Source organism: Wyeomyia smithii, chromosome 2 (genome assembly GCF_029784165.1).
Source record: "Wyeomyia smithii strain HCP4-BCI-WySm-NY-G18 chromosome 2, ASM2978416v1, whole genome shotgun sequence".
Taxonomy (NCBI): domain Eukaryota; kingdom Metazoa; phylum Arthropoda; class Insecta; order Diptera; family Culicidae; genus Wyeomyia; species Wyeomyia smithii.
Window position 1 is genome coordinate 274,260,514 of NC_073695.1, and position 18,965 is coordinate 274,279,478.

Consider the following 18,965-nt stretch of genomic DNA (forward strand, 5'->3'; position numbering starts at 1 on the left):
ATTATTCTTTCCTTTCGTATGTGATATGCTTCTTGAATTATTTTACAGATCAGCTTCGTATTGAAAATTGATGAAATACACTCTGATATTGAAGAATTCTTTATGCATACGATGTCAATGTGAGTATCAAAAACACTAAATCATAAATATGAGATAAAATTATTATAACAATTATCTCTTTTTAGGAGAAAATGGACATGATTTGAACCAAAAGAAAAATCAGTGCTGGATGGTTGGGATTGTCCACGTAATGATCGTGCTGAAACTAGCGGAACTTATATATTTAATTTAGATTATATCAGGACTACACTAAACATTGGTAAAGTTTTGTATGAATAGCTTATTGTTAAAATTGGATAATAACTAGATAATAACATCAATTGATCTGAGCATCATTGGAATTCATACTTTGATTTGGAAAAATTAGAGAACAATTCAAGTATGATTGATTAAACCATTCCAGAAAAGCCGTCCACAAAAATCGTCATTTTAAACCCCTCGTGAACAAGAGTGGATATTTACCAAATCAAAATCATCTTGCTTGCCTTCTAACGACACTTTCGCTGGCACTGGACTTATTTGTTGCTAGATTCAACATATATGCTGCTGAAAAACCAATAATATTAACTTAACGGCTTGAAATTTTTTTTCTTCCCCTTCTAACTTTCAAGATTTTTTAAGAGGTGGTTACAAAAAATGAGAATAAAACAAGTAACGGCCTTCGTTGGCGCCGGTCCGTTAATCAACGGGTCGTGAGTTAGGGTCTTGGGTGGAGTCGCCTCCCCGAGCGTCGGTGATTGACACTACTAACAGTGGCATAACTAGCAAGAATAAAAAAAGTAACGGCCTTAGTGATTAGAAAAATTGTTAGCAAAAGAATAATCAGGTCAAAACCATCTAGACCATTACAGCAATAAATGAAAAGAATTCCATCAAAGTTCAACCAAAGATAAGTAATATAATCACAAATTATGACCCCTATTTCATAAGACGAGGCAAGCGGCGAGTTACTCATCTGACCAATTTCGGTATTGCAGATGGCGAGTTGGCTGGATTTTGAACGAGTAACTCATCTGTCACTCAGCTATCACCAGCCAAGTTTCACTGCCGTTCCCCCATACAATATTTTGCTCACCTCGTTTTCTGATATAGGGGCCATGCTTTGAATAATTGAAAGAAAGCGCTTTTAAACGCTAGAAAAAAACAACACAAGAAATTCAGAAATCCCCTCTTTAAAGATTTTGATTTTCGAAATAGTTGTAAACTGCTTGAAAAAAAGAAACAATAAGTGACCAAAAACAAAACGGATTAAATGTAATTTAAACAAATAAGTCTTTTAAAATGGGAAAACTCAAACATACTGAGGTCAAATTTATCTTACGCCAAAAAAAAGTCCGAAAACTACTATTAAAAATTTCTCCAGATATTAATGTCAAGACTCTCAAACCTCTTCAAAAACTAGTAAAAAACCAAATAAAAGTTTAAACTGGAAAAACATCCCTGATATCCAGAAGAAGCCTAGCAGAAATTATAAATTAAGTAAAAAGGCTGTAAAATGTTTCGCAGGTAAAGAAAAAACAGAAAAAAAAACGTCTGAAATCATGTTAAAAAAGTTTTTAGAAAACGGATGAAGTAAATTAAATATTCCGAACTAACTTAAAATGCTTAGTAACTCTCCATGTTGAACCAAGAAATAATTCTATGGAGAGGAAAAGGTCAAAAAGGAAAAGATTTGAATTCAGCCAAACGGTTGAAGAATAGAAGCGTTCCGAAGGAAAAGGGCAAAGCTGAAAATGATTCCAAATTTAGCGAAAAGTGGTTGGTTAGATAGATAGGACTAAAGACAAAACTTATTTCCAAATTGAGCTTAGTAGAATATGCTTCAAAGACCTCTGTTGACGAAAGAAAATGATTAAAAAAAATATATATCTTAGAAGCTAAATTGATCACAAATACAGCTGACAGCGACTCTTAAGGCAGAACAGCTGTAGATTTTTCATTACAGGCCAATATATTTTTTGGCAGATTTCCCTTTTTTTGTAAAAATGTCGTGTTCACATGGACATTATAATTACCCCCCCCCTCCCTATCGTGGACAAGCGTAGACATTTGCGTACCCCCCCCCCCCACCAAGTTGTTCACGTGGAATATGGACAGCCCCGAATCAGCTAGATGAATGCGCAATAATTCAAATTTTAAAGCAAAATTCAAAGTTTTCACCGAATCAGCAAAACTTTACAGCGAAACAAATTACAATATAGGTGGATGCAATTTATTCAACTGGCTTTGTTTGATTGCAAGCAAAACTAAAACATCTGTGAACGTTTCTCTCTATAAATACATTTTGTTTACCATGTCCTGCTTTCTGAGTTGAACTCTATATGAATTCTTCGTGTGCGGAATTTTTGATTTCGAAATATAATAAAGTCGCTTTTTATGCGGCTATTTCTACGCGAATTTCGGAATTTACGCGTTTATAACGTGGATTTCAGAATAAACGCAACGTGCGGAAGAATCTACACGGATTTTCAATTTACGTGTTTCCTCCAGAAAAGTCGTTGTTTTTTTATGGGTTTTCATTTTGGATCGTTTATGCAAAATGTCGGTTGAGTTTAAAGAATTGAATTGCCCAGAATGAAGAAATTTTCATGAAAATGATACTGCTCTCGAGTTTTTTTTTTAATGTAATTGGCGGAAATTGAATTCTATTTTCACGCGGCTTGCAGAATTTATGCGGAATCAGGAATTTAAGCGTTTTCCACTTGGATTTCAAAATTCGCAGTATGCTATTTAAGCTCTGCTCGTTTCTCGCTTAAAAAAACTTTAAGGCAGTTTACCTTTGAGCATTTTAACTTCTCAAGTTAACCATTGTTTGACTACTTTGCGCGCAATGCACAGTGGGGCGACTTCATACAAAGGCTGGCCAAGCAAAAAAAGTTTCGATAAATGCGTCAAAAATAGGGTATTTACAAACCTTGAAGGGGTTACGGGAGTACGACTATCTAATAATGGTCGTTTCAACCACATGCAAAAATTTCTCAATCGAAAAATGCTCCCTTCCCATCTCCAATCAAGAAAAATCTCACACCATCGTATATGTTGCACATGTTAGGCTCGAAACATACTGAACGCCAACGCTAGCGATCGGGCGGGATTCTTGCCGTAGGTTAATGAACAGCCGTAAGTAGAGCTCTTCATTAACCTACGGCGAGAGTCTCGCCCGATTGTTCACGTTGGCGTTCAGCATGTTTCAGGCCCTACTAGTTTTTGCTATCGCCAATTCATCCGGTGTGCGCAGGGTTGCCAATGTTCCAGTTTAACCTGGATTCCTCCAGTTTTTTTCAAGTGATCCAGTCAAACAGTTTATTCCCAAAATCTTCCAGTTTTTTCAGGTATTTGCCAGTTTTATCCAGTTTTTCATACACTCAAGCTCCGATTGGTTTTCGGAAATATTTTTAAAACGGAAATTTTGTAGATTGATAAATTATTCTGACAATTCTCCACAGCATTTATACTATCTTCTCGCACGAAACACGGTCAAATAAAAGACGGCATGACATGGTTAAGACAAAACCAAACAAATAGATTTTACCAGACCATCAAAAAATTCTCTATTTATTTTGTGTTGCGTAGCAGGTAAAAAATTGTTAGAAGAATTAGATACCAAAAGATAGCGAAGTCAGAAATAATTGAAATTTAAACTTCACTGATGTAACGGAAGGAAATGTTGCGTTAATACTTCGTTAAATATAAAAGTAAATGGAAAAGCTCTATTTTCTTAATTTTGAGATAGATTGATTGCGTAATTTTAAATTTTTCTACTGTTAGAGGAAAATTTTCAGTCCATAATTTTAACAAAATGTAAGCCCAAAACGAAACAGTTCTGATTAATATGAGTAATTTTTTGCGAAGAGTTATCTCTTTAGTTGCTGCATCCAAAACTGACACTGGATTCAATCCCCATAACAGAAAAGCTCTGACAATCTTTGTTTTTTTTTTTTTAATTTATTTGGGATCCAGTTTTTTCCATTTTTTTCTTCAGCCTTTTTCCAGTTAAATCGAAAATTTTATTGGCAACTCTGGGTGTGCGTGTGTTCGCTCGTTGTATGCATACGGAAAAAAATCACAGGAGGGGTGGCGTGCAAAGTCACGACCGTAAGGTTGAAGTAGAATACTTTTACAAGAAAGATAACCCGGCTGCTTGCGTGTCAGTCATTTTGAAATCGGATTTGTTTCGTATATACCGCTTGTTAAGCACAGTATCAACAAATCGTAATAAACATCACACTGCTGTGCATTTGCAGCAGCATCAAACCTCAGTTGCAGTTTGTTAATAACCATTCATTATGCTCTTCCAGAAACATTAAGTAGCCTTGAAAAAGGCCGAAAATGCTTCATGATCATATATACCCGCTGCAACTGCTACGCTATCCGTAGCCATGCCACAGTTAAGGCCGCTACACGCTGTCATTGGTATACGCTGCCCCTGTATCAGCTAGCCCAGCTGCTATCGATGCTGAGATCCGCTGCAACTAGTGCGCTATCCATTGCTATGCCACAGCTGTGGCCGCTATCCGCTATCGCTGGTATCCACTGCACTGCTACTGCTGCTGCTAAGGGATGACTGCTGTTGTCGCTGTCTAGAACTATTATGAGCGGCTTCGGCTGAAACAGGCTCTTATATAGGCCAAATAGCATATTCTAAATTGCAAGGTATATGATTCTGTCGACCGTGCTTGGGAAGCAATCATATAACGACCAATCAGAGGTCGAATTTTTCGTTTTGACAAGGCTTGATTATTTTTAATAGTACAATAGTTTGAATAATAAAATTACAATTATCTTCATTTGAGAAGAATCTTACAAGGTTTTCCAATCTATTGCTGCAAGAACGAAGGAAATCCATCGAATACTAACCGATTTATTAGCATTTGAAATTGGACATATTTTTCATTTTTTTCGGTTTTAGATTTTCACTTTACATCCCTATGCAGCCGAACTTCCTGAGAGAAGTATTCTACTTCAAAAAATATGCCAAGAGTTGCCAAGCTTTCCCCGTTATGCAGTATGCAAACGTTGATGATTTCAAAGACTTAAAATGCGTCTTGAAATCACATCACGATCTGTAAACTGTGTTGAAAAAGAAACACAAGCATTCGCTTTCTCGTAAGCTATCTAAATCACACACTCATTGGTTCATGGAAACTCATTTGGACCTGTTTCAAGATACCAAACTTGTGCCCGTCTAGAACAACATTCGCAACTCCGGCAACTCTGATCACATGGTATTACATATTTCCATTTGAAGTAAACACTGGGAAACGAACGAAAGGGTTTCTAATTAGACATTGGAGGTTGACGGTTGTGTAAATAAATGAGAAAGAAGTAAACTTGATTGTTGCTTCAATACAAATGCAGGGATTGAAGTCTCGATACACATGCATTGCGGTTCTTGAATGTATGATCATTGGCAGAAACACATACAAGCGTGTAGCCGTCATATACTCTAAGGTCGCTTTTTACGCGGCTTTTTTTACGCGGATTCCGGAATTTACGCGTTTTTTTTGACGCGGATTCCGGAATTTACGCGGTTTTTTTTACGCGGTTTCCGTAATTTACGCGGTTTTTTTTACGCGGATTCCGGAATTTAAGCGGTATTTTTTTTTTTGCTCGGATTCCGGTTCCTCTTCACTCGGATTGCAAAATTAACGCAGGTTTTTTTTACGCGGATTCCGGAATTTACGCGGTTTTTTTACAACAATCGGTATAGGCCGAACAATCGGTATAGGCCAAGGCAAACGGAAATGGACAACGATTGGAAAGTTGGCACTTGGAATGTTAGGAATCTGCTCGATCCGGCACGCGCGGGCATCTTGGCCAGAGAGCTTTCGGAAGGTAAAAGTGGAGGTAGCAGCCATACAAGAGGTGCGTTGGTCTAAAACCGAAGAAAGTGAATTCCGGGCGGTTGATCTGACCGCGGGCACTTCTTTCAAGTACCATATCTACTACAGTGGCGGCGGCAGAGCGGAACGGGGCATCGGTTTCGTGCTACTCGGAAACCAAAGGAAGTGTGTCATTAGGTGAAGGCTTATTAATGACCGTCTATGCGTATTGAGGATCAAGGGCAGATTCAATTACACTTATCAACGTGTACGCACCGACAAAAACCGATAGCGTAAAGGAGGAGTTCTTTAGAGGCACCACAATGGAGAGGCCTGCTCCCAGATCGACCACATGCTAATCGAAGGCCGGCACTTCTCAGACGTCATCGATTTGCGGTCCTTTCGAGGGCCAAACATCGACTCGGATCACTATCTCGTGGTAGGAGAGCTTTGAACCCGGTTGTCCAACGTATTTAAATCAACATAGGCGAGGAAGATACGTTTGGACATCCAGAGGTTATCAGAGGAAGGAGTTGCTGCAGAGTATACTCGGAAAGTTGATAGACGGATCGGTGAACTAGCTGAAGTGGACCTGAACGAGCAGTACTCAATAAACAGTCCACATAAGTACTGATGATGGTTGTAGCAACCGAAATACGTATATGCGGACGGTATTCGATTGAAGGGTATTCGATTTTTTGTAGTAGAATTAAATGGAAACATAACCTATTCTCAATACTCAATAAAAAAGTTGCCATGAACAGTCAAAATATGTTGTACCGACAAAAAACTTTAGAATGCGTTTTTCTCGATTTGATTCCTATGGCATATTAGCCAATTTTTGAATTATAGGCAGTACAGTGGCGGCGACAGAGCGGAACGAGGTGTCGTTTTCGTGCTACTCGTAAACCAAATGAAGGTGAAGGCCTATTAATGACAGTCTATGCGTATTAAGGATCAAGGCCAGATTCTTCAATTACAGCCTTATCAACGTGTACGCGCCGACAAACGATAAAACCGATTACGTAAAGGAGGAGTTCTATGAGCTCCTCGAGAAAACGTATGGAAAGGGCCCACAGCACGATATAAAGATCGTCATCGGAGATACGAACGCACAAGTCGGACGAGAGGAGTTCTTTCGTCCCGTTATTGGTCGGAAAGACCTTCACTCTACCACCAACGACAACGGCTTGAGGTTAGTGAACTTCGCCGCGGCCAGGGGAATGGCCATCTGTAGTACCCATTTTGCACGTCTGAACATTCAGAAGAACACCTGAAGACAGCAGGAGAGACCTGCTCGCAGCTCGACCACATGCTGATCGACGGCCGGCAGTTTTCAGACGTCATAGATGTGCGGTCCTTTCGAGGGCCAACCATCGACTCGGATCACTATCTCGTGGTAGGCAAGATTCGCGCCTGGTTGTCCAACGTATTTAAATCAAGATAGGCGAGGAAGATACGTTTGGACATCCAGAGGTTATCAGCGGAAGAAGTTGCTGCAGAGTATACTCGGAAAGTTGATAGACGGATCTGTGAATCTGAACGAGCAGTGGAAGCACATCCATGATGCGGTCAGCGAAACAACGCGAGAAGTGATAGGTATGCCAACGGAACCACGAGTAGTGAGTGGTTCGATGCTGAGTGTCTAGAGGTGACAGAAGAGAAGAACCGAGCCTACGCCAACACGTTAGTAGCAGCTAATCGTGTGACACGTCACGTGCGGGAGAACTACCGGGAGACAAGAGCTGCCGAAAAGAGGCATCACCGTCGTAAGAAACGTGAGCACTACTATCGCGTCCTCGTGGAGGCAGATAATTGCTTCACCAGGCACGACACGAGAAGCTTCTATAGAGCGATTAACGGAATCAGGAACCGGACCGTGCCAGTACCTGCCATGTGCAATGACAGGGAGGGGATCCTGATTACGAATGAATCACAGGTGGCCAGGCGTTGGAAGCAACATTTTGAAGTGGTGTTAAAGGGTGAGGAAGGTAGGGGAGTCGTCGAGGGGAACAGGATAGTAACTGGGGAGGACGGACAAGGTGAAGAATGCTTGCAAAGAGCTGAAGAACCACAAAGCCGCTGGGAAGGACGGCTTACAGGCCGAACTTTTCAAAGTTGGGAGCGAGCGGCTGTGCAGTGCAATTCACCAGATTATCCTAAGGATATAGTCTGTGGAACAACTACCTACGGACTGGTTGGAAAGACTCATATGCCCTATCTACAAACAGGGACATAGACTCGACTGTAGTAATTATCGAGGCATGACCCTCCTCAATTCCGCTTACAAAATTCTCTCCCGTATCCTGTTCCAGCGACTTAGACCGTTGCAGGAAGCCTTTGTTGGAGAACACCAATGCGGGTTTCGAGTGGGGCGATCCACAACGGACCAGATGTTCACCTTGAGACAGATCCTCGACAAGTTTTGAGAACACAACTTGCAGACACATCATCTGTTTATTGACTTTAGGGCAGCGTACGATACAGTGAAACGCAACGAACTGAGGCAAATTATGCAAAAACGTGGTTTACCAACAAAACTAATTGAACTGTTACGTGCGCACTTGACGGTTTCAATTCATGCGTCAGGACAGCGCGCGAATTTTCGGACTCGTTTGTGAAGTTAGATAGTCTGAAGCAAGCGGGCTCTTGAACTTGCTGTTCAACAAAGCTTTGGAAGGTGCAATACGGAGGGTGCAGAGGAGCGGCACCATCATTATGAAATCATGACATGCTTGTAGGCTTCACGGACGACATTGATATAATTGGTGTTATCCGTAGAGCAGTTGAGGAGTCCTCCACGGCTCTTAAAAGGAAAGCTGCGAGAATTGGACTCACCATAAACACTGCCAAAACGAAGTACATGGTGGCTGGCAGAGAGCGTAGCAGTTTTGCTGGTGTTGCTGCTGCGGTGGAGATGGATGGGGATGCTTTCGAAATGGTCGACGAATTTGTTTATCTTGGTACTCTCGTGCAGGCTTGCCAGATCTACGGATTTATCCGTAGATCTACGGATTTGTTCACTTCTACGGATTTACAAATATGTGGGAAATCCGTAGAAAAGAAGAAGAAAACACGGGAAATCCGTAGAAATCCATTAAAATCCGTAGAATCTACGGATTTTCACGAAATAGTTCTGGCATCTCTGCTCTCGTGACATGCGACAACGAGGTGAGCCGCTAGGTGAAGAGGCGGATTGCGGCGGCGAATTGGGCTTATTACGGATTGCGTAGCCAGCTCTGGTCCCGTAGCCTACAGATCCGTACGAAATTTGCGCTCTATAGGACTCTGATCCTCCCGGTGGCGCTCTACGGACATGAATCGTGGACGTGGAAGGAGGCCGATCGACGAGCGCTAGGGGTCTTCGGACGTAGAGTCCTGCGATTAATACTCGGAGGCAAACTAAAGAATAAGGTGTGGCGCGAAGCATGAACCACGAGCTGTACGAAGTACACAAACACGCAGATATTGTCAAGCTGATGAAACGCGGCAGGTTCCAGTGGGCTGGCCATGTATCACGAATGGCGGATAAGCAACCGGCAGAGATAATATTTAGCAGAGAACCGGATAGAGGCCGACGACTTCGAGGCAGACCTCGCACGCGCTGGATGTGTGCTGTCGACGAGGATGCCAGAGCAGCGGGTGTGAGGGAAGACTGGAGAGGAGCAGCCCAAGACCGAGTTTTGTTAAGGCGTATCCTGGATTTCTTTTAACAATATAGAGAACATCATAAATGTAAATAAATCTGGCTCACGAGATCCAATAGCTCCGAAGTCCATCAGCAAAATGAGAGTTATAAAATCGAAATTTCTTGTTTTTAATCAAAAGACCAACGATAATTAAAGGAGTTTGAAATCTAGCTTCAAGTTCAAAGTTTGAAATCAAACAATCAGTTGAATCCGATTTTCTAGAATCAGAAGAGCAAAACCAAATTCGTAGTTTTATTTCCAATTGAAATTCTAAATCGAATTTGAATTCGAACAAATGCGAATTTTTTGAGAAATAACACTGTAAATTGACATTTAAAATCTAAAATAATAAATTCTTAACCGAATATTCCAAAACCAGAGACTCAGTATCAAAAACAAAACTTCGAAAACGAAAGATCAAGAAATCTTATACTCAACATTTCACACTCAATATCGAAAATTAGTAAGTTAAAATTTCGAGGACAGATCCTGGAACTTTCAACCTCTTTTCAATCCGTAATCCCAAGCCTTAAATCAGGCATTAAAATATAGTTCGAATTCTAAGTTCTAAAAAATTGGATCAAATGTGGTAAATCCAGCCTGTAAAAGCCCGAAATCTAGAATCGAGTACTCTTACTGCAGTCAAAACTCATAACCAGAAATCCCTTAAACGGTGTATGAAAAAACTACAGAGATTCAAAAGGGTCGTTAGTTCTTTCAATCATGGTGAATCTCCCTTCAAACAGGAAACTCAAGAGCAACAATTTTTAGTTTGCATTTATCTACTATATAAAAATGGAATTCCGTAACGCTTGATCTTATTGATATTATTACCTCAGTCTCTGTGGTGTACAGTAATCATCATCATTTTGAATCGTTCTAAATCAAAAATAATAAGCGGTGACATGTAAGTTTCTTAACATGAAAATGTTCGCTGATGTTCAGGAAAGACATTAGTTATAAAAAAATAGTTATCCAATTACTAAAACTTGAGATATTATTCACAAAACTACGTAAAACATGCAAAATTATGACTTTCTGTGCTAAATTTGCCTCTAAATCAAAATTCAAAGCGATGACATATGATTCTTTTTTCACTAAAATGTTTGTTAATGTTCAGGGCAGACATTCGAGGAAAAATAATTAGTATCTGATTACTAAACCTTGAGATATTATTCACAAAACTACGTAAAACATGCAAAATTATGACTTTTTATACTTAATTCATCTCCAAATCAAAATTCAAAGCGATGACATGTGATTCTTTTTTCATTAAAATGTTCGTTGATGTTTAAGAAAGATATTTGAGAAAAAATAATAGGTATCTAATTACTAAAACTTGAGATATTATTCACGAAACTACGTAAAACACGCAAAATTATGACTTTCTGTGCTAAATTTGCCTCTAAATCAAAATTCAAAGCGTTGACATATGATTTTTTACACTAAAATGTTTGTTAATGTTCAGAGAAGACATGTGAGAAAAAATAATTAGTATCTGATTACTAAAACTTGAGATTTTATTCACAAAACTACGTAAAACAAGCAAAAATATGCTGAATTTGCCTCTAAATCAAAATTTCAAGCGATGACATGTGATTTTTTTTACATTAAAATGTTTGTAAACGTTGAGAAAAGACATTTGAAGGAAAGTAACAAGTATCTGTTTACTAAAACTTGAGATTTTATTCACAAAACTACGTAAAACTTGCAAAATTATGACTTTTTATGCTGAATTTGCCTCTAAAACAAAATTTGAAGCCATGACATGTGATTCTTTTTTCATTAAAACGTTTGTTAATGTTTAGGGAAGACATTTGAGGAAAAATAAATAGTATATGATTACTAAAACTTGAGATATTATTCACAAAACTACGTGAAACATGCAACTTTATGAATTTTTGTGCTGAATTTGCCTCTAAATCAAAATTTAAAGCGATGACATGTGATTTTTTTACATTAAAATGTTTGTAAACGTTTAGGAAAGACATTTGAAGGAAAGTAACAAGTATCTGTTTACTAAAACTTGAGATTTTATTCACAAAACTACGTAAAACTTGCAAAATTATGACTTTTTATGCTGAATTTGCCTCTAAACAAAATTTAAAGCCATGACATGTGATTCTTTTTTCATTAAAACGTTTGTTAATGTTTGGGAAAGACATTTGAGGAAAAATAAATAGTATATGATTACTAAAACTTGAGATATTATTCACAAAACTACGTGAAACATGCAACTTTATGAATTTTTATGCTGAATTTGCCTCTAAATCAAAATTTGACATGTGATTTTTTTTACATTAAAATGTTTGTAAACGTTTAGGAAAGACATTTGAAGGAAAGTAACAAGTATCTGTTTACTAAAACTTGAGATTTTATTCACAAAACTACGTAAAACAAGCAAAATTATAACTTTTTATGCTGAATTCGCCTCTAAATCTAATTTCAAAGCGATGACATGTGATTCTTTTTTCCTTAAAATGTTTGTCAACGTTCAGGAAAGATATGTAAGGAAAAATAATTAGTATCTGATTACTAAAACTTGAGATATTATTCACGAAACTACCGAAAAAACGCAAAATTATGGCTTTCTGTGCTAAATTCGCCTCTAAATCAAAATTCAAAGCGTTGACATATGATTTTTTTTTCACTATAATGTTTGTGAACGTTCAGGAAAGACATTTGAGGAAAAATAAAATGTATATGATTACTAAAACTTGAGATATTATTCGCAAAACTGCGTGAAACATGCAAAATTATGACTTTTTATGCTGGATTTGCCTCTAAATCAAAATTTAAAGCGATGACATGTGATTCTTTTCTCATTAAAATGTTTGTTTATGTTAAAATATAAAATGTATGTTTGAAGATGATTTTCTGTATACAGCACAACAATATTGCAGCCTTCTAATAGCGCTCTCGATCAACCAGATTAGTTGAGAAAATTCGTTATCGATATTGTTTTAGCACATTTTGCATGTTGTAGGATAAGAACAACGATGCACCGTGCCCCAGAGCTGAGTCGAGAAAAATTGCAGTTCGAAAAGATTCTCGACCTGATCGGGGATCGAACCCGATATCATAACCGTGCGGGAGCCAATTGACATCGCTAACCACAGAGCCACGAGGACCATATACAGCATACAGAATACAGAAAATCACCGAAAAATTTTTTTTTTTAAATTTATACGTTTTTATACGATTACATGCGAAACTTTGACTTTTTATGCGCAATTCGCCTCTGAATCAAAATTCAATGATTTGATTTTTTTTTTGCAATAAAATGTTCGTTGTTCTTTCATCTACAATTTTTTTTTTTGCAGAATAACCCATATCTCGAGCATGAACATTTTACATTTCTGATGTTTTCGTAGTTTTGTGAATAGTTACATTTTACGGCATTCGATTTACTTTTGTACTTTTGAATTTGAATTTGATTTTTATTAGAGAGCTTTTAACCAGAAGGTCATTCAGCTCTTAATCTTACTGTTTTTACTTTTTTTGCGTTAATCCAAACTAGAACTCACATTTAGCTGCAGGAAAGGTTACGATTCATTTGTTTGAATATCGATTAAGAGGCAGCTTAAGCATTAAAAATCTTTTATTTTCTTATTTTCTACAAAGTTTTGTGGATTAAAAAATGGCGACTTCCGGTTTCAGGAAAATAACCTAAAGTGATATATAGCCAACAATTTCAATACTTCCGAAAATGGACCTCCATACGTCATTTTACAGCGATGACACATTTTTTTTTTCATTAAAATGTTTGTTAACGTTCAGAAAAGACATTTGAAGAAAAATAACAAGTATCTGATTACTAAATTTGATATATTATTCACAAAACTACATGAAACATGCAAATTTATGACTTCTAAAGTGATATTTGGCCAACAATTTCAATACTTTTGAAAGTGGAACTCCATACGTCATTTTGAAATCCAAAATGGTGACTTCCAGTTTCTGTAAATCTGCCCAAAATCACAAAAAAAAACAATCCAATATGGGTATTTCCGTTCTGCGCGTTCTCAGAATATTTAAGTAGGGTATCGAACGTCTTCGTCAGTGGTTTTCTTCGGTAGTTTTACTGGCGCAATCTTATGCAAAAAAGGTCCGAAGAAAACCACTGACGAAGACGTTCGACACCCTACTTAAAGATGATGGAAGTATAAGATGTAAATTATATTTATGAAGTGAGTTGAGCTAATGCAGCAATGAAATATAAAAAAAATCTATCTTTGAAACCTTTGATCCCGGGCATCGCCGGGAATGTTCAACTAGTCTACTATATAAAAATGGAATTCCGTAACGCTTGATCTTATTGATATTATTCCCTCAGTCTCTTTGGTGTACAGTATTCATCATCATTTTGAATCGTTCTAAATCAAAAATAATAAGCGGTGACATGTAGGTTTTTTAACATGAAAATGTTCGCTGATGTTCAGAAAAGACATTAGTTATAAAAAAAAATAGTTATCTAATTACTAAAACTTGAGATATTATTCACAAAACTACGTAAAACATGCAAAATTATGACTTTCTGTGCTAAATTTGCCTCTAAATCAAAATTCAAAGCGATGACATATGATTCTTTTTTCACTAAAATGTTTGTTGATGTTCAGAGAAGACATTCGAGGAAAAATAATTAGTATCTGAATACTAAAACTTGAGATTTTATTCACAAAACTACGTAAAACATGCAAAATTATGACTTTTTATACTTAATTCGTCTCCAAATCAAAATTCAAAGCGATGACATGTGATTCTTTTTTCATTAAAATGTTCGTTGATGTTTAAGAAAGATATTTGAGAAAAAATAATAGATATCTAATTACTAAAACTCGAGATATTATTCACGAAACTACGTAAAACACGCAAAATTATGACTTTCTGTGCTAAATTTGCCTCTAAATCAAAATTCAAAGCGTTGGCATATGATTTTTTACATTTAAATGTTTGTTTATGTTCAGGAAAGACATTTGAGGAAAAATAATTAGTATCTGATTACTAAAACTTGAGATTTTATACACAAAACTACATAAAACAAGCAAAAATATGCTGAATTTGCCTCTAAATCAAAATTTAAAGCGATGACATGTGATTTTTTTACATTAAAATGTTTGTAAACGTTTAGGAAAGACATTTGAAGGAAAGTAACAAGTATCTGTTTACTAAAACTTGAGATATTATTCACAAAACTACGTAAAACTTGCAAAAATATGACTTTTTATGCTGAATTTGCCTCTAAAACAAAATTTAAAGCCATGACATGTGATTCTTTTTTCATTAAAACGTTTGTTGATGTTCAGGAAAGACATTTGAGGAAAAATAAATAGTATATGATTACTAAAACTTGAGATATTATTCACAAAACTACTACGTGAAACATGCATCTTTATGAATTTTTATGCTGAATTTGCCTCTAAATCAAAATTTAAAGCGATGACATGTGATTTTTTTTACATTAAAATGTTTGTAAACGTTTAGGAAAGACATTTGAAGGAAAGTAACAAGTATCTGTTTACTAAAACTTGAGATTTTATTCACAAAACTACGTAAAACTTGCAAAAATATGACTTTTTATGCTGAATTTGCCTCTAAAACAAAATTTAAAGCCATGACATGTGATTCTTTTTTCATTAAAACGTTTGCTAATGTTCAGGAAAGACATTTGAGGAAAAATAAATAGTATATGATTACTAAAACTTGAGATATTATTCACAAAACTACGTGAAACATGCAACTTTATGACTTTTTATGCTGAATTTGCCTCAAAATCAAAATTTAAAGCGATGACATGTGATTTTTTTTACATTAAAATGTTTGTTAACGTTTAGGAAAGACATTTGAGGAAAAATAAAGTGTATATGATTACTAAAACTTGAGATATTATTCACAAAACGGCGTGAAACATGCAAAATTATGACTTTTTATGCTGGATTTGCCTCTAAATCAAAATTCAAAGCGATGACATGTGATTATTTTTTCATTAAAATGTTTGTTTATGTTAAAATATAAAATGTATGTTTGAAGATGATTTTCTGTATACAGCACAATATTGCAGCCTTCTAATAGCGCTCTCGATCAACCAGATTAGATGAGAAAATTCGTTATCGATATTGTTTTAGCACATTTTGCATGTTGTAGGATAAGAACAACGATACACCGTGCCCCAGAGCTGAGTCGAGAAAAATTGCAGTTCGAAAAAATTCTCGACCTGATCGGGGATCGAACCCGATATCACAACCGTGTGGGAGCCAATCGACATCGCTAACCACAGAGCCACGAGGACCACATACAGCATACAGAATACAGAAAATCACCGAAAAATATTTTATTTTAATTTATACGTTTTTATACGATTACATGCGAAACTTTGACTTTTTATGCGCAATTCGCCTCTGAATCAAAATTCAATGATTTGTTTTTTTTTTGCAATAAAATGTTCGTTGTTCTTTCATCTACAATTTTTTTGCAGAATATCCCATGTCTCGAGCATGAACATTTTACATTTCTGATGTTTTCGTAGTTTTGTGAATAGTTACATTTTACGGCATTCGATTTACTTTTGTACTTTTGAATTTGAATTTGATTTTTATTAGAGAGCTTTTAACCAGAAGGTCATTCAGCTCTTAATCTTACTGTTTTACTTTTTTTGCGTTAATCCAAACTAAAACTCACGTTTAGCTGCAGGAATGGTTACGATCCATTTGTTTGAATATCGACTATGAGGCAGCTTAAGCATTAAAAATCTTTTATTTTCCTATTTTCTACAAAGTTTTGTGGATTAAAAAATGGCGACTTCCGGTTCCAGGAAAATAACCTAAAGTGATATATGGCCAACAATTTCAATACTTCCGAATATGGACCTCCATACGTCATTTTATAGCGATGACACATTTTTTTTCATTAAAATGTTTGTTAACGTTGAGAAGACCATTTGAAGAAAAATAACAAGTATCTTATTACTAAATTTGATATATTATTCACAAAACTACATGAAACATGCAAATTTATGACTTCTAAAGTGATATTTGGCCAACAATTTCAATACTTTGGAAAGTGGAACTCCATACGTCATTTTGAAATCCAAAATGGTGACTTCCAGTTTCTGTAAATCAGCCCAAAATCACAAAAAACAATCCAATATGGGTATTTCCGTTCTGCGCGTTCTCAGAATATTGAAGTAGGGTATCGAACGTCTTCGTCAGTGGTTTTCTTCGGTAGTTTTACTGGCGCAATCTTATGCAAAAATGGTCCGAAGAAAACCACTGACGAAGACGTTCGACACCCTACTTAAAGTGATGATGGAAGTATAAGATGTAAATTATATTTTTGAAGTGAGTTGAGCTAATGCAGCAATGAAATATAAAAAAAAATCTGTCTTTGAAGCCTTTGATCCCGAGCATCGCCGGGAATGTTCAACTAGTCTACTATATAAAAATGGAATTCCGTAACGCTTGATCTTATTGATATTATTCCCTCAGTCTCTGTGGTGTACAGTAATCATCATCATTTTGAATCGTTCTAAATCAAAAATAATAAGCGGTGACATGTAGGTTTTTTAACATGAAAATGTTCGCTGATGTTCAGGAAAGACATTAGTTATAAAAAAATAGCTATCTAATTACTAAAACTTGAGATATTATTCACAAAACTACGTAAAACATTCAAAATTATGACTTTCTGTGCTAAATTTGCCTCTAAATCAAAATTCAAAGCGATGACATATGATTCTTTTTTCACTAAAATGTTTGTTAATGTTCAGGGAAGACATTCGAGGAAAAATAATTAGTATCTGATTACTAAAACTTGAGATATTATTCACAAAACTACGTAAAACATGCAAAATTATGACTTTTTATACTTAATTCGTCTCCAAATCAAAATTCAAAGCGATGACATGTGATTCTTTTTTCATTAAAATGTTCGTTGATGTTTAAGAAAGATATTTGAGAAAAAATAATAGGTATCTAATTACTAAAACTTGAGATATTATTCACGAAACTACGTAAAACACGCAAAATTATGACTTTCTGTGCTAAATTTGCCTCTAAATCAAAATTCAAAGCGTTGACATATGATTTTTTACACTAAAATGTTTGTTAATGTTCAGGGAAGACATGTGAGAAAAAATAATTAGTATCTGATTACTAAAACTTGAGATATTATTCACAAAACTACGTAAAACAAGCAAAAATATGCTGAATTTGCCTCTAAATCAAAATTTCAAGCGATTACATGTGATTTTTTTTACATTAAAATGTTTGTAAACGTTGAGAAAAGACATTTGAAGGAAAGTAACAAGTATCTGTTTACTAAAACTTGAGATTTTATTCACAAAACTACGTAAAACTTGCAAAATTATGACTTCTTATGCTGAATTTGCCTCTAAAACAAAATTTAAAGCCATGACATGTGATTCTTTTTTCATTAAAACGTTTGTTAATGTTTAGGAAAGACATTTGAGGAAAAATAAATAGTATATGATTACTAAAACTTGAGATATTATTCACAAAACTATGTGAAACATGCAACTTTATGAATTTTTATGCTGAATTTGCCTCTAAATCAAAATTTAAAGCGATGACATGTGATTTTTTTACATTAAAATGTATGTAAACGTTCAGGAAAGACATTTGAAGGAAAGTAACAAGTATCTGTTTACTAAAACTTGAGATTTTATTCACAAAACTACGTAAAACTTGCAAAATTATGACTTTTTATGCTGAATTTGCCTCTAAAACAAAATTTAAAGTCATGACATGTGATTCTTTTTTCATTAAAACGTTTGTTAATGTTTAGGAAAGACATTTGAGGAAAAATAAATAGTATATGATTACTAAAACTTGAGATATTATTCACAAAACTACGTGAAACATGCAACTTTATGAATTTTTATGCTGAACTCGCCTCGAAATCAAAATTTCAAGCGATGACATGTGATTTTTTTTACAATAAAATGTTTGTAAACGTTTAGGAAAGACATTTGAAGGAAAGTAACAAGTATCTGATTACTAAAACTTGAGATATTATTCACAAAACTGCGTAAAACAAGCAAAATTATAACTTTTTATGCTGAATTTGCCTCTAAATCTAATTTCAAAGCGATGACATGTGATTTTTTTTCATTAAAATGTTTGTCAACGTTCAGGAAAGATATGTAAGGAAAAATAATTAGTATCTGATTACTAAAACTTGAGATATTATTCACGAAACTACCAAAAACACGCAAAATTATGGCTTTCTGTGCTGAATTCGCCTCTAAATCAAAATTCAAAGCGTTGACATATGATTTTTTTTCCCTATAATGTTTGTTAACGTTCAGGAAAGACATATGAGGAAAAATAAAATGTATATGATTACTAAAACTTGAGATATTATTCACAAAACTGCG

General features: G+C 35.6%; 1 protein-coding gene across 2 annotated transcripts in view; it reads right to left on the reverse strand.

The window, feature by feature from the left end:
* Positions 1-18,965, reverse strand: part of LOC129724326 (roundabout homolog 2-like) — a 521,020-nt gene that overhangs the window by 122,894 nt on the left and 379,161 nt on the right. The gene's annotated exons all lie outside the window — the stretch shown is intronic.